The following is a 17185-nucleotide window of genomic DNA, read 5'->3' as shown; positions in this document are numbered from 1 at the left end:
GTAAAATGCCCAGCGTGCAGGAAGCACCCAACAGATACAGACTATTATCAGTACGGGGTAGATATTTCAGTCATAGCACCATTCCTATGGATTTTTAAAAATTGTGGTAAAATACACGTAACAAAAATGTACTCTTTTTCAGTGTATAATTCAGTGGCATTAAGTATCTTCATAATGTTTGTTACCATCACCATGATCTGGTCCCTGAACTTTTTCGTTACCACAAAAGGAAATGTACCACCCTGTACCCATTAAGCTGGCCCTCTCCATCCCTCCGTCCCACACCCAGCCCCTGGCAACCTCTGATCTGCTCTCTGTGTCTATGGATTTGCCTACTCTGGTTATTTCAGATGAGACTGGGCTTGTTCAGGGTGGAATGGTTGTAGACTACTCTGGTTATTTCAAATGAATAGAATCATACAATATGTGTCTTGTTTCTTCCTTTACACAATGTTTTCAAGGTTCATTCATGCTGTAACATATATGGGTATGTCATTTTATTTTATTTTTTAGGGCTACATGTGCAGCATGTGGAGGTTCTCAGGCTAGGGTTGAATCAGAGCTACAGCTGCCAGCCTACACCACAGCCACAGCAAAGCCAGATCTGAGCCATGTCTGTGACCTACACTGCAGTTCACAGCAACACTGGATCCTTAAACCACTGAGCAGAGCCAAGGATCAAACCTGTATCCTTATGGATACTCATTGGGTTCTTAACCTGCTGAGCCACAATGGAAACTCCTGACGTTTCATTCTTTTTTTGTGGCTAAATAGTATTCCATGGTATGGATATATTATATTTTGTTACTCTCTTCATCTGTTGATTGACTTTTGGGTTCTTTCAACATTTGGGCCCTTATGTAATGAATATTTGTGAACACGGTTTTGTTTGAATGCTTGTTTTCATTTTGGGGGTTATGTACATGGGAGTGGAATTGTTGGGTCATGTGTAGCTCTATATTTAACTTATTCAAACATCTTCCAATTGTTTTCCGCAGTGGCTGCACCATTTTACATTTCAATCATCAGTGCACGAGGATTATCATTTTTTCATATCCTCACCAACGCTTGCTATTTTCCTCTTTTTAAAAATGTCTTGGCCATCCTAGTGAGTTTGTATCTCACTGTGGTTTTTATTTGCATTTCCCTAATGACTAATGACATTGAGCAACTGTTCATGTGCTTGTTGGCCATTTATATATCTTCTTTGGAGGAATGTCTACTCAAGTCCTTTATTCATTTTTTAATTGGGTTGTTTGTCTTTCTGTGGTTTCCCTATGAATTTTAGGTCATTTTCTAACCAATGGGGTCAGGAAGAAGAATCAAAAGACATCTCTGTGTGTGTGTGTGTGTGTGTGTGTTTGTGTGTGTGTTCAAAGTCCCTGTACACTCTAAATGTGCAGGGAATAAAACTAGTTCCTTTAGTTTGTCTATAATTTGTCTTTCTTTTGGGTCTTTACTACTGGTTAATAGGAAAAAGATTAATTTTAATCCAATCTGCTTTATAATTTAGATCCCCAAATTTAAACAGCCTTTTCCATTATGTTCAGTCTTTCTAGGAAAAAACAAAACAAAACAAACTCAACTTCTAAATCTCTGATATTTCTCTGCCTTGGCCCCAAGTGATCACGGCCTCTTAGAGTACAGGGTGGTGGCAGCTTGGTAACCTCAAGGCAGAGGGCATATCTCGGCATCCTTGGTGTGGTGACTTCTGCCTCTGCTGAACTCCTGGGCTGTGTCTCTTGCCTGCTAGTTGAGCCTCACTGTGCCAGAAATGGTGGCCTAAGGCTGTGGCCACGTGGTCAGTCTTTTCCTCTTGGCTCCAGCAAAGGCCACTGGCATCCAGTGACTCAGCCTCCCCTTTGAGGTCTGGCTGTGCCTTCCACTGCCCATCTCCAGCCGGATCTTGGCTCCTCTTTATTCTCACCTTCAGCACAGGTAAATCTAAGACAGCTCAGGATAGCTAAAGCCTCAGGGCCTTCCTGCCAAACCACCTCACACAACCATGCTTGCCCAGATGAATCACCTCCACAACAGCTGCAGCCCCTTCCCAGAGGCCCAGAGGAGCATCCTGGAGCCTCAGAGGAGGGGGAATTCAGTCGGGGGCAACTAAGCTGGATAGGGGAAGCATCTTGAGGTGGGAAGTCTGCCTTCTGATTGTCCCTTGCTCTTCACAGTACTGGCCACAATGTTAGGCAAGAAGGCAGAGATGAAAACCCTAGGAGGTCGAAGGACACAGCTCAGTGGCTATTTGTCTTTGAATCAGAGGCACATTCGAATGGACACACCAAGCTCATCTCTACCACTGGCCATGAACTTCCTCAACTTACTGTTCACAAAATGACAGAAAAGAGTACATGTTCCATATTTACAAACTTTCCTGCTAGTCTTGAAGGTCAGAAGAAGATATATTCCCCACCTCTTTGGGGAGAGTTCTTCTACCTGTGCTCTTATTTCCCATCCCTACACCTTCTTTAAGATCTGGACCTTGATTCCAGGAGCTCAAAGGAAAGCTTCCCTGCTCAGATCTACAGAGAAGTGGTTGACCAGTTGGTTTTTTTGCCGGCTCCTATGAGCAGAAACTGCTGAACCTTCTTTTGCCTCCTGGCTTTGCCCCTGCTTGACAAATGCTCTCTTCCTGATCTACCTGACATGGAACATAAGCTCAGGAGCATTTAAGCACCTCTGGGATGAGGGGGAGAAAGACCAAGCCTCCAACCGCAGAGGCACCCCTTGGAGGAGGACTGAGGAAAGAGCTTGATAATGAGGATGCTCGGATGACATGTTAGAGTCTGAGAAAAGGTCTCCCTGGAACTAAAAACCTATTCTTTATTTTCTAAGATTTGAGAAATAAACTAAAAAGAGTATGATTGCCCCTGAGCAGTGAATGAGAGGTCTGGAAGACCAAGGGAAAGAAAAGAAGCAGCTTATGATATGAAAACACAAAGGGATAGAAACCTGAAGGAATCAGTAAGAGACTTAGAAGATCAAACAAGAGAGAAGGCCTTCAAGCACAGACGTTCCAGAAGGAGAGAGAGAGAGAGAGAGAACAGGTGATGGAGGAGAAGTAATATTTAAACAAAGAACAAGAGAAACTTTCCTTGATCTGAAAAAAAGACTAAAGACTGTAGATTGAAAGGCCAAGTTCCAGACAGGAGTATTTTGCTAAACATACACACCCAGATATAACTTGGTGAGGTCTTGGAATGCTAAGGATAATGAAAATTGTTGACCACGATGAGAGAGAATGAGAGGAATGAAGGGAGACACTGCTTTTTCTCGCTATAGCTTTGCATGGTTTCACTAGGAAAAATGAGTACTCATTATTTTAAAATTGGCAAAGAAAAAATATTTTAATGCCTTCTCATGATTTCCATGTGTCTGTGGACCCTCTTGGCTCATCCAAAGACATGCGTGGCTCCGGATCCAAGGTCCATTGGTCCTATTTTTTTTTTTTTTTTTTTGGTTTTTCCTCTTACACTTGGGCCCTGGCCATCCTAGGCTCCTTCAGACCAGCAAGCACTTCTTGTGCCTTTTACTTTGAGCCAAAAACTGTACTTGACATTGAAGTGTGGTCATGACAAGGTATGATTCCTATACTCAAGGAATGTAAGTCAGGAGGGAGCTGAATTTGCTCCACTGGGTTGAGCTTCTGGGCCTTCGTTCTTTGCTAAATCTCAGGGGAAGTGGTGAGATTATAAAAGACCATGCACTTTTTTTTCCAGCTGCCTGTCTAGGGCTCCCATCAAAAAAAGGTGACCTGACACTATATTTCTGAGGTTTCCATGACAAGACCAGGATGGCATTTCCTGTGACCCAACTGAGGTTCTTCTGAGACAAGATGGCTGGCTTGGCCTCCCCCAACCCATCCCAGTTCCCTTCCCCTCTCCCTGCACCCAGTCTCCACCAAAATCCCCCCGACCATCCCCGTCCCTATGGATGAGGGGATTCCCTTAGTCTCTGGAACACATTCTGTATTTGAATTTCAACTCTTTTCTTGGGCTTGCTTTCCAAAGACAATGAAATCAGGTCCCAAATGCAGGTCATCTTGAAGCAGTGTCACCCAGGTGGGGCCAGGGACTGCTTAAGGTTAAAAAGCAAAGAAAGAACTAAAAGAGGGCATTTCACAAATTGGAGGATTTCCCCCTTCTTCTCTGGTGTCTTTCTTTCTCTCTCTCTCTCTCTCTCTTTTTTTTTTTTGGTCTTTTCTAGGGCTGCACCTGCGGCACATGGAGGTTCCCAGGCTAGGGGTCTAATCAGAACTGTAGCCGCCAGTCACAGTCAGAGCCACACGATATCCAAGCTGCATCCGCGACCTACACCACAGCTCATGGCAACACCGGATCCTTAACCCACTGAGCGAGGCCAGGGATCAAACCTGCAACCTTATGGTTTCTAGTCAGATTCATTAACCACTGAGCCACGACGGGAAATCCTCTGGTGTCTTTCTGATAAGGGGAGAAAGACAGGGACACAGAAAGCTTTGGGGGAAGCCAGCAGGAGAAGAAGCAGGGAGGAAAGGAGAGGTGGCTCCTATGGGAGGAACTGTGGAGGGCCAGCACCCCGGCAGTGCCAGGATCTTCCAGGGAACACCTTGCCAGTGATCCCCAGTGGGGCTGTAAAGTCACCACACTGGACAAAACATCATGTGTGGCTGCAGCGCTGATGCATTTCTGTGTCTGGGGGCACCTGGCTGGGGAAAAGGATACAGTTTCCCAGGTGCTCCATGACTGGTGCCATCGAATCCACCTTTAGCGCAGGGTAATAAACACACACTCCTTGCTCATGTGCCATCTTCCCTCTTCTCCTTGCCCTTTCCGAGCCTCCCTCTCTGATTCCCATTCCACCTGTCTTGTCAAAAACTGGACTCTTCCTGACAGACCCCACAGCTTCTTCTTAATGTCAGAAGACAAGAAATGAGACCATGGGTCACCCTGCCTTCCTGCTCCCTCAGATAGGCAGTCGAGCTGGAGCAAAGGACCCCAGAGGGCCAAATGAGCAAAAGCTAAGGCACCCCAGGGCAGCTCAAGACCACGTTGCCAACCCTGGCCAAGGTCCCGGCCAAAGGGCAGAAAGAAACAGGCTTTCTGTGGAGAGTATCTTCAAGGATTTGCACTCCTGCCCAGTTGACAAAAGCCCTAAAGTGCTGGCCTGGGGAGGGAGTGCCAGATCTCTGTTTAGTCTGGCATGACTCTCGCAGGCCTGCAAGGATCAGCAAGCTGCAAGGGTGGATCTCAAGGCTCCTGAGTGCCCATGTTTATCTTCAGGCTCAGATCCAGGAGCTCAGCAACGTGTCCATTTCCAAATAATAATTACAACAATAGCCTGTCCTCCAAGGATGCAGACTTTGGGATGCACGTCCAAGTACAGTAGAACAAAAGACCCTAAGAGAAGGCTGATGTCTCTGGTGCATGAGGAGTGGAATTTACCCTGAGGATTTTCAGAATCCATGGAGGCCTCAAACACCTCAGTGAGAAGAGGATGTGAAGACATTATAATTGGAAGAGATAATTAGGGAAATGACTGGAGCAGAATGTTTTGTAAAATTGAGCGTTTCAGCTGGTTCTGGTCATCGGACAATGGAAGGACCAGCATTTGGAGATTCAATTATCTCCTGAAGCTGAGGACTAGTTGAATATATTTGGTTCCGGAAATGTCCCAATGAAGCAAGAGAAAAATGGGACAAAAGGCTTTGGCAGAGGCCAAGCCATTCTCCCAGCTGCAGAAATGAAGGCCGAATCCCAGAGCACCCCCCCACCCCACCCCAACCCCAGCCTCCATGTGGCCTCAGGAAAATGCATGAAGCAGGGCTTAGCAACAGCCTGGCTGGTAGCAAGGGGCATGGACAAGCCCCCCAGGAAGACTGCTTATATCAGCCCACCCTACCCCATAGGGCCCACCATCTCATCTCACTGAGAATGAGAAATACTAAAACAACCTTTCTGAATGCTGGCGCCAGGCACCCAGGCACTTACCAGTCAACTTCCCTGCCTCCTTATAGAAAAATTCCAACTTCCCAACCACACACTGACATTCCTGGCAGAAAAAAAACCCTTATTATTCCACCTGAACCAACGAGAAACAAAGCCAGGCAAGAAATGTGCCTGTTGGGATTGCAAAGCTTTGAATGCCATCAGTCATGTGGAAAATGTTGAGCCCAGCCTGGCATTGTCCTCCAAGGCCCTCATGCAAACAACAAGAGGCCACTGAGAGCTTTCAAGCCCACATGGAGGGGGAACCGCTAATCCCAAAACCAGGCACTGGCCTCCTCCGATGGCCCTGATGAGGACCAGGTGACCAGAGATGAATGCGACCACACTACGCTAGCATGTGTCAAATCTGAGAGTGCTGCAAAGTCTGGAATGAATGAGTCTGCAAACAAGAAAATCTATCTGTCCAGGAGCTGGAAAGAATAGGATGTGGAAGAGGTGGGGGGGGGGCGGGTGGCGGTGGGGGGAGGGTGTCATCAATTACTTGTGGTTCTCAGAGAGCCAAGAATTATGCTTGGAAGTACAACTTCTGAGCATCTGGAGAAGTCTTTGGTCAGCATCCTAAGTCTTCTGGATAATGTCAAAATCATTCAGACCATCCACTCCAGGCCAGCTGGAGGCAATATTGCGTAGAATGCAGACTTGTCTTGGGTTGCTCTCAGCCCTCTCCCTGCCTCCTGCCCACCTTCCTGCTGGTCCACACCAGCCTCTCCACCCCCACCAAGAACAGCCCAGGGTCTTTCCTCCCCCAGCTGCCCAAATCTGCTCCTAGGAGGGACCCGCTGCCACTCTCCTTGCCCCATCACAGGTCAAGCATCCATGTATTGACATTATAATGGGACTAAATGCCATCAGATAAAGGGTTAAAGTCTCACTGTGGAAACTGAGGATTAGCCAGAGCAGAAGGCAAGAGTCACATGACCTATCCAGCTTCGCTTCTCATGGGGCCTTGTGTGTTGACCTCCTTGGCCAGGTCTCAGGGAGACTCCAGCGTTCCTTCCACCCTGAACCAGTGGAGGGGCGGCAAGTCCACAGAAGTCTCTCAGGAGCCCCTGAGGAGGAGCCAGGCATATTTAGGAAGATGAAGTCATTCCATGGCCAGCTTGCATCTTTTTTTTTTTTTTTTTTTTTTTAACAGGGCCACACCCGCAGCATATGGAAGTTCCCAGGCTAGGGGTTGAATTGGAGCTTCAGCTGCAGCTGCAGGCCTATGCCACAGCCACAGCAATGCTAGATCCAAGCTGCATCTGGAACCTACCCTGCAGCTCATGGCAACATCTTATCCCTGACCCACTGAGTAAGGCCAGGGATCAAATAGGCATCCTCATAGGTACTAGTTGGATTCATTTCTGCTGCACCAAGATGCGAACTCCTGGCAGCCCACATCTTAGATCCTTAGAGACACTGCGCCACTTTCATGCTGGGCCCTGGGGGATAGGGCACAGTGCCCAGGAAAGCGTTTTGGTGCTTACTAATAATTTGGTAGCACACGTGCCAGGGCTTCTCCCATGTCCCTAGGGAGGCCCTTGGGACAGTAACTACCTGCCCATACAGCTCACACTCCCTCCTTCCAGTCGCAACCCCTCCACGAGGCATCCTCTCCAACCCCACCCCTGTCCCCTCAGCCACACCTCCCCACCCCGCTTCCATGCTTCACAAAGCACCTAGCCCAGGTATACTTCGGTTTTACTCCCCTGCAGGGAGTACCCCTCACAGTACCGTTTAGAGAAACATCCCGGCTTTGCCAGGGCGAAGGGTGCCCCCTGGAGCTGGGCGAGGCAGAAGCCCACCCTTCTTCGATTCCCTCCCAAGTGGTCCTGCGTGCTTGGGAGAGTTCCGCAGGGCCACTGCAGCCAGTTGCCAAAGGCTCATCATTGCGACCCTTCTGTCCCTCAGAGCAAGAGGCCCTCTCCCTCGCCTTCATCTCCCTCTGAGCCTCATGCAGGTCTGGGCGTCCCCATGTGCCCCATCGTAAACCTCGCCCACTTGGCCAGACTGGAAGTCAGGGCTACAGAAGATCATTTGCTCTTATTCACAAGTTTTTGTGGATTTCTTTTTTCTTCTGCATATGAGAGGCATTTAGGTGTCTGGGAAAGAGTTTTTAAAATAGTTTTATAGCTAATGAAGAATTTTAAAATATCCGCTAGAACAAAAGGCTTCTTTGAAGCCCAGTCTGCAGAACATCAACACAATAGACATTCTGTTTACTTTGCTACAAATCATTTACTTTGCTACAAATTAAATGCAGAGATAGGGCCTTTTTTGCGCCTGGGGTTGCAGAGATGTCAGCCTCTGAAAGAATTCGAGTAACTTCAGCCCCATTCCACGTGCTCCACCTCAACTATGTGCTATGTAATTGCGTGTGTGTGAGGGCATGCATGTGTGCGTGCGTGCATGTGGGGAGGGGGAAGGTCTCCAAGGGGCTCTGACTGGGCCCTGAGCTGGGGTGGGGGGCAGGGGGCAGGGGTCAGGGGGCGGGGTGGGGAGGGTGGCCCAGCCTCTCACTCTAACTCTGTATTTCAGACCCTAGAGTGAACGAAATGAATAGAGCAACTCAGTACTTTTGACCTGGAGAAAATACAAGATTTGGGGATGGGAGGGAAGGTTGGAAGGAGGGAGAGACAGGTGTTTCCCTCAGAGCCTATCAGGGAAGCTTCTTGTGGGATTGCTTTCCTGCCCCACCCATCCCCATCCCAAGGAAAAGACACCCTTGCTGCTTCCAAGAGGGGCTCTAACAGACTCCATGGCCATGCTGATCCCATTTCCGCTTAGTTCACTCTACTTGCTGTTGGCAATGGATTGAGCTGAATCTCTGCCACATTCACATCTTGAAGCCTTACCCCCCAGGACCTCTGAATGTGACTGTCCTTGGAGACCAGGCCTTTAAAGAAGTAATTCAGTTAAATGAGGTGGGCCCCCTTTAGGAGGGGCCCTAATCCTATCTGCCTGGTGTTCTTATAAGCGATTAGGACACAGATACCCAGAGAGGAAAGACCACATGAGAACACAGCAAGAAGACAGCCATCTACAAGCCAAAGAGAGAGGCCTCAGAAGAAAGCAAACCTGCTGACACCTTGACCTTGAACTTCCAACCTCCATCGCTGTGAAAAAATTAATTCCTGTTGTTTAAGGCACCTAGTCTGTGGTATTTTGTATGGATCCCTAGCAATTTCAAACAGTGGTGAAAGAACCAAAATCCTGGCTCTCTCTCACCAAGCTTCTGTTCATCACCTGTAAATGAGGAGCATTTGTTTCTGCCCTGGAGGGGGCTCTTGTACCTGTTAGGATTACAGATGACAAGGCACTGGAGAGCAGGGTCTGACGAAGATTCTGTTACTATTATTGGAGACCTGTCAACATGCATATGTTGCTTATGGTTCTACCAAATATGCCTAGAATCTCCATCCATTGATTTGATGATTTAGTACCAAAGAATTAAGTGTTTTTGGTAACCCTGGAGATTTTACCCTCTCTGGGCCACCATGCTGCCCAACTCCACATTCATTCCCTAAACCAATCCCTTTTCAGGAGTTTGTATCTTCACCTATTTCACAGAAAGTCAGTGTCTCATAGTAGCCATTGACAAGACAAAGTTTCGTTGAAAGTCTGTATAAATTATATCCACGGGCTACTTGCCTTCACGTCAATCTCTAATAAGTTGGCCAGGCATGATTTTGCTCTAATATAATCTGTTTCCTTTTCCCCAAGTATATATATATATAGGGATTGGTGATTCTATCTTCTTGCATATCTGCGCTTTGTAATGCATAAGAGAAGTGAGCCCTGCACACTGAGCTTCTTTTATGTACTAGGGTTTCCGGGGACGCTGTGACCACATGTAATGATGGGTTACCTCCTTCACCAACAGTCCTGGCCATTGATGTACATTTAGTTTGCTTGTCCTTGAAAATACTGGACTTTGACCACCTCTGAATTTAAATCTCCAACCTGAAAAAATAGAATCTCCCTAAAAATTCTCCCAACCAGCACTGGCTCAGATCCTGGCCACATATGACTTCTCTACCTTAATATCTCTAAATGAAAGGACCCTCTTAGCCCACAGTTCCTGATGGCCACTGACTCTCTGTCTGAGTCTCTCCTTAAAAATGTTTTTTCGGAGTTCCCGTTGTGGCGCAGTGGTTAAGGAATCTGACTAGGAACCATGAGGTTGCGGGTTCGATCCCTGCCCTTGCTCAGTGGGTCAAGGTTCCGGCGTTGTGAGTCAAGGTTCCGGCGTTGCCACGAGCTGTGGTGTAGGTTGCAGACGCGGCTCAGATCCTGTGTTGCTGTGGCTCTGGCGTAGGCCGGTGGCTACAGCTCCGTTTCGACCCCTAACCCGGGAACCTCCATATGCCGCAGGAGCGGTTCAAGAAATGACAAAAAAAAAAAAAAACCAAAACAAACAAAAAACAAACAAACAAACAAACAAAAAAACATAATAAAAATTTTTTTTTCTACTAGAGTTGATTTGCAATGTTGTGACACTTTCTGCTATACAGCAAAGTGACCCAGTGATAGGTATGTATTCTTTTCCATCATGGTCTATCCCAGGAGATTGGATATATTTCCCTGTGCTGTACAGTAGGACCCTGTTGTTTAATCTTTCTAAACCAAGTTTCTCCTTTGGGACATCACTTTCTGTAGATACTCAGGCCTTGCGAAGTTGGCTCACCTTGGTAGATATTTCAGATTTCTCCTCTACTTAATTGTTATACAACAAGCACTTTGTAAACTATGACACCAGGGATAAGTGTACTATTTTGTGCTTAATTACTGGTTTTCAATCTTTAATATATTGTTGCATTCCTGGCTGATAACTTCACCCCAGGATTTTCTGGTCACAAAAAGTGAGTGGTCTTCATTTACTCCAACCATCCCTCTGGGTCTTTGATGACGACTTCCCTCTGTTGTCTGTTGTCTTTTCTGTCAACCTGGCCTCAGGAGAGCAGCGTGGCCACTCTCTCCAGGCCCAAGAACTATCTATTAAACTCTTGCCCAGCTTCTGCCCTCACCTCAGAGAACCTTCCTCGGCTCACCTTTCTCGGCTTCTTTCCACACACAGTCTCCTGTGCTAGAAAATCATCTTCCTGACGCTAGAAAATCATCTTCTCCTGCCTGCCCTTTGCTAGGTGACCACCTCTCATGGCCAAGATTCTTTTTGAAAAAATTAATTTAAATTCAATTAAAATTTTTGTTAAAATTAATTTAAATTCAACTAAAATTTTTGTTTGTTTGTTGTTACGGCATATGGAAGCTCCCGGGTTAGGGGTCAACTCGGAGCTACAGCTGCTGGCCTACACCACAGCCACAGCAGCACCATATCCTTAACTTAATGAGTGAGGCCAGGATTGAACCTGCATTCTTATAGATACTCGTCGGTTTTGTAACCCACTAAACTACAATGGGAACTCCCTAAATTTAGTTAAATTTTTAAATGTTATTGAGATATAGTTGACATATAACATTGTGTAAGTCTAAAGTATAGACTTTGGTTTGATGCATGTATGTATTGCAGTATGATGTGCACAGCTGTGTTAGCTAATATCTGCATCATGTCACATAATTAGCATTCCTTTTTTGTGGTGAGAACAATTAAGATCTAGTATTCGTGATCTAGATCATAATATTGTTGACTATGTTCTTTATGCTGTGCCTTAGATCACTAGGACTTCTTGAACTACTAGCCGCAAGTTTGTACCCTTAAATAATATCTCCCCAGTCAATTCCTTGTCCTTCAGCCCCTGGTGACCACCATTCTACCCTCTCTTTTTATGATTTTGACTTTTTCAGATTCTACATATAAATGTATATATGAGTATTTGTCTTTCTCTGACTCATCTCACTTAACAGAAAGCTTTCAGAGTCCATTTATGTTGCCTCAAATGTCAGAATTGCCCTCTTTTTCATGGCTGAGTAATATTCCATTGTAATTACATACCACATCTTCTTAGCCAAGATTCTTTTTTTTTTTTTGAAAATAAAAAACTCTATTAAATACATACAATAAAGAAAAAAGACAGGGTATCAAATGTTACATGCACACATTAGAAATTAATCAAAGTATATGAAAAAAGCCTGGAAGGAACTCTGCAAAAAAAATGATAAAGACAGTTTGAGTATAGGAATAGTAGGCAATGTTTTTTTTACCATTTTACATGTTTCCTAGATTGAAGTTATATTATCTTTGTAATTAAACAATAAATTTCCTTTGAAAATAATGTCAAAATTACACTCTGATAAAGGTTTTGACAACCTACTTTTATAACCTCCTCTCTTAAGCATTTTTGCCAAGATTCTTGACCACAAGGTCTTCACCCACTACCATATCTCACTGTCACTTAATCATACTAGGATGTCTGAAGTCTGATTGCCATCCCACTGCTCTTCCAAATGAAACACTCACTCCCAAGGCCAAAGACAGAGGCCCTGGGCAACTCCCCACTTTGGGGAGGGAGGCAGGAGAAGCCCAAAGCTATGAGCAGAAGGCTGAGAGGCCAGGCCTGGCTGAAACATCCAGCCTGGTGGAGAAATTATAGAATCACATGGCAGGTCTCCAGGTAACCCAGACAGCACCCGGAGGTCAGTCACCAGCCTGCTGGAGGTTTTGCCTCCCCTTCCTCCATGATCCACGACTTCTGCCACCCCAAAGGTGCCAGCCTGCCTGGCCCATCTCTCTCTCCTACAGATTTTCCCCAATCTAAGCCATCCCCTCCCCAGCACTGTCCCACATCCATCAGAGACACCCCCAAACTTCTCTGTCCTGCCCCACAGCAATGATGAGTGCCACCTGAATACCCACTTTCAGCCAGACCATCGCTCAATTATTCTGTCCTCACAGCAACCCTACATGTTAGATATTGTTGCCATCCTCATTCCCATTACACAGGTGAGGAAACTGAGTTCCAGAGAGGACAAACTTTTCTTCCCCAGTGTCTCCCTTTTAAAAAGTAGCCAAAACTCAATGCCTAGGAATTGGGTCCCTCTGAGCATATCTTGCCCCACATCCCCTCTTGCTGTCTGTGTTCATTCAACTGTGTGGCCTTGGGAAAGGTGACACCCTCACCCCACCCCCACCTACCCAGTGCAACCCTGGACCAGAGAGCCTGTCCTCTTCCAGAGAGCCCCAAGCAGTCTCCAGAAGACCTTGACATTCACAGCTGAGACCCCGGCCCCTTGTTCTCCATCCTAGTTCCTGCTTTGTCCTCATTTTCTCTCCCATAGAGGCCAACTATGCTGCACCCACTTCCCCTGCTGAGTTGTCACCAATGGAGAGAGACCTGACTTCGTCCCCAAGAGGAAGAAGAGAGGAGCAGTTATGCCACAGACTCCAAGTGGATTGTCTGGGTTCTATCTCAGATTCTCCACTTTTTTACTGTGTGGTTTGGGGCAAGTTACTGAGCCTCTCTGTGCCTTGGACCCTACATCTGTAAAATGGGGCTGTTACCAGTACCTCCCTCCTGTGAAGGATGAAGTAACACAGTCTAAGCACTGAATTTTTTCTTAGCTCTTTTTTTTTTCTTTTTCTTTTTAGGACCACACCTGCAGCCTATGGAAGTTCCCAGACTCAGGCTGTATCAGAGAAGCTGCAGCCACCAGCCTACATTATAGCCACAGCAACGCAGAATCTGAACCACATCTGCAACCTACACCATAGCTCGCAGCAACGCCAGATACTTAACCCACTGAGCAAGACCTGGGATCGAATCCACATCCTCATGGATAATAATTGGGTTTGTCACCACTGAGCCACAATGGGAGCTCCCTACCTTAGCTCTTATTATTTGTACTCATGTGGTCTAAGGAAATATCCCTTCTCTTAGAGCTAAGACTTCCGTAGGAGGTGCTTAGAGGCAGAAAACACCGGGAGAGCTCTAGAAATACACCTCAAACAGCAGAATTCCAGGCATCCTGGAAGGCCAATGGTCCTTCTTTGCACCCTCCAAATCATATCACCAAGAGGGCTGCCTGTATATCCTAACGATGCTTGTGGCCCAAGTAAGTGCCACCAAGCTGGTTGTCACCAAAGTGACCAATTGCATCACTGATTTAAGGTTTTCATTAGTTAGAAATAAGCCGGGGAGTTCCCCAGCCTACTTAAAGGAATCCTGGGGAAGATCAGCCTCTGCAGTGATGACCTTCACCCAGCAAAGTAAAGAGGGAGGAGCAGGGCCGAGGCCCCAGCCAGGTCGCCAGGCCTCACAGACGTCCTGGCTACGAGGTAGGGAGCACGGCGAGAGGGGAGCTGTGCAAAGGGAGCTTGAACAGCTTTGGCTTTTTTTTCTTTTTCACTTTCTTTTCTTTCATTTTTTTGCTGTGCACAGTTGGAGCTGTTACGGGTCCCAATCGTGACATCTTGTTTATTGATTCCACAGGCTCCAGGACCAGAGCATGATGAATATCGCTTTTCCACCGGGGCTAAAGTCACATAGCCAAAAGAGTGAGGCAATCATCCAGAAAACAAAATTGTTTTTGTCTGAATGTGCCATTGGAGACGCTCTGAAAAACAGCCTCTTCAGGTGATTACAGAGCCTAAGCAAAGCCAGGCTCTTGCTTGAATTATCTGCATAATTGCCTTAGTTCCCTAGTTTGCCCACGCAGACTCGAACTTGCAAATCACCAGCTCGCCTAAGCAAGCACATTCAAAGTCAGGCAACGATAGTAACGATGCTAATTTAATAAAGGAAGAGCTAGGCTCTGCAGAGCACTCAGCTGTCTCAACAGCCTGGCGTTTGTTTGAAGACTTCCTTTGACAGTGGGTTTCATGAATGTCTTTGTTGCTAGTTGTCCACAATAATCCTGGAAGGTAGAATTCTTACCTTGAAGACCATCCTGGCCCCTGAACCAAGCTCATCATCTTGGATGGCTTTCCCCTTTGTGGGAGATCCCTCATCCCCTCACTTCAGGGAGTGTCCACCACAGACCAGTTCCTGAGGTCAGCCATCTGGGTCCCCTATTGACCCAACTGGGTACTGTCTTGAAAAGGCAGATGACTTCCTCTGAGACCATCTCCTGTTCCTACTTTTGGCTAAGCAGGCAGAGTTACTCTCTCTGGCATTATCTGAGCCCATATCTGCCTCTACCAAAGCCACAGACAGGTGAAGTTTCCTGGTAGCCTAGTGGTTAAAGATCCAGCGTTTCACTGCTGTGGTTCAGGTTCGATCCTTGGTCCAGAAATTTCTAGCTGCAGCAGGCATGACCAAAACCAAACCAAACCAAAATAAAAAGCCACAGACAAGACTCCAATAAAAAACCAAGTGTTATGGCAAAATGGAATCCTTCAAGGTGGGGGCAGGGGTGTAATTACAAAGGCAGAGGCAGCCCAGCAGAACCCTGGGGGGTGGGGCACAGACATCCCAGGCTAGCAATCTCAGTGCTGTCATGGCCCCTATATCCACATGACCTGATGGGGAAAGGATAAGCCTCCAGAATATGCAATGTGAGGGTCATGCAGAGCAGGCCACATTGGGAGGAGCTGTGTGGGACAGAGCCAACCAAGACCACTTTACAAGAAAGGGGCAGGGAAGGCAGACCACAGCACCAATCTACTCCCTGCCTTGGATCTCAGGTTGGGCACCTGCTGGCCAAACTCCACAAGAAGGCAGGCTTCACCATCCCACCCATGAGCCATACAGGTCAGGCTCCCAAGGTAGAGATCAGGTGGAGGAAGGTGAAGAGTGGATATAGAAGGGCAAAGAGAAGGTATTCCCCCAACACAGCAATCAAAATTCAATGATAAAAGGAACCCAATTTTGAAGTTCAGACTTGAACATCTTTGAATGTGATAAACACATGTTATATCCAAGAAAAAGCTGATTTGTGTAGAACCAAGAATCTGCTGCCTTGACTAGGCTGAGATGACACTTTGACTTTGGGTCTGATAAATGATCATAACCCTGAGAAAGTACAGAAATTACTATCTGGTAGAGTCACTGCAACCTCAGGAATGGATAAAAATAAAAATATGTAGAAATATAATAAAGAAAACAAAATAGGTCCATGATACTAGCCCTTTTATCATTGTTTTGTGTCATTATAACAAAGTTTCATTGTCATTGTGATAATATTTAAAAGTTCTGAAGCACGTAAAAGAATCCAATATCGCAGACTATGATTTTAACTGGATGATTAGGAAAATTTGATTAAATTTAAAGTAAATGTTTAAATATCAGGAAATTTCAAAATTTGTAAATTTCCGAAGTTTGTGTTATTCGTTCGATAAGTGGTATTTGAAGAAGTACAATATTTAATACACTTATGAGATTAATAAACTGTGCATTTGATTAACCATACACAAACTCAAAACTCTTGGACATTTGCAAGGCATCCTCCTGTTACTAAGGACCTAGTATCATAAGCTCCAAACCAAGCCCTAGCATGTCTGTGAGGCTTTCATTGATCCTTCTAAGAATTTCTCATCTCCTAATTCTTTAGCTGCTAGATCTTCTTTTTGGGTCTCTGTTGAGTAAGGTCATTCTTCCCCTCTGTTACTTGGGGTAAATAGGCCTTGACTCCCCAGCTTGACTGTACACACTTTGGGAGACAAACACTTCTCCTGAAGCAATCTTCATTTCTTTTCCATTCTTCATTTCTCCATGCCCAGTGCTAGATACATATTAGGTACTCAATACATGCTGATTAGTTTCAGACACATATGGAATGATTCTATTATACTGGATACACCCCCAAAAAACAAAATCAAAGTTTTTGTCAAGGACAGAGTTAATATAAAGGACCTAAGTATGTTCTACTTGAGTGTTTAGGGATGAGGGTATTTTCTTAGGACTTCCTGGACTTAAAAATACTTTCTCAATTCTAGGATGACTGCTATACCCTTACCTCACTTCACCATCACCCTCACGAAGACCCGTTCAGAACTGTGACATCTTCAGGCTCTGTGGTTCTTTAGGGGTGTAAGACACAGCCTCTTTTTTTCTGAGGAGGTCTAAAAAATGTCTTTTGAGTGCCTACTGTGTACCCAGCAGTGTACTAGGTCTTGGGGATAGAGCAGTGAAAGAGGTAGCATCTCCACCCTGTAGAGGGTCATGATCTCACAAAATAATACCATGCAGCACATGCTTGGTGAGAAGTTAGTGAGTGATAATAAGTGCTCTAGGACTCAAGGAGAACATGATTACTGAGCTACAGAATGTTCAGGTAAAGTTCCATGAAAGAAGGGGCAGGGCAGCAGGGAGGAC

The sequence above is a fragment of the Phacochoerus africanus genome, chromosome 1 (assembly GCF_016906955.1).
Source record: "Phacochoerus africanus isolate WHEZ1 chromosome 1, ROS_Pafr_v1, whole genome shotgun sequence".
In the NCBI taxonomy this organism is placed as follows: domain Eukaryota; kingdom Metazoa; phylum Chordata; class Mammalia; order Artiodactyla; family Suidae; genus Phacochoerus; species Phacochoerus africanus.
Note: the sequence above shows the minus strand (reverse complement) of the source record.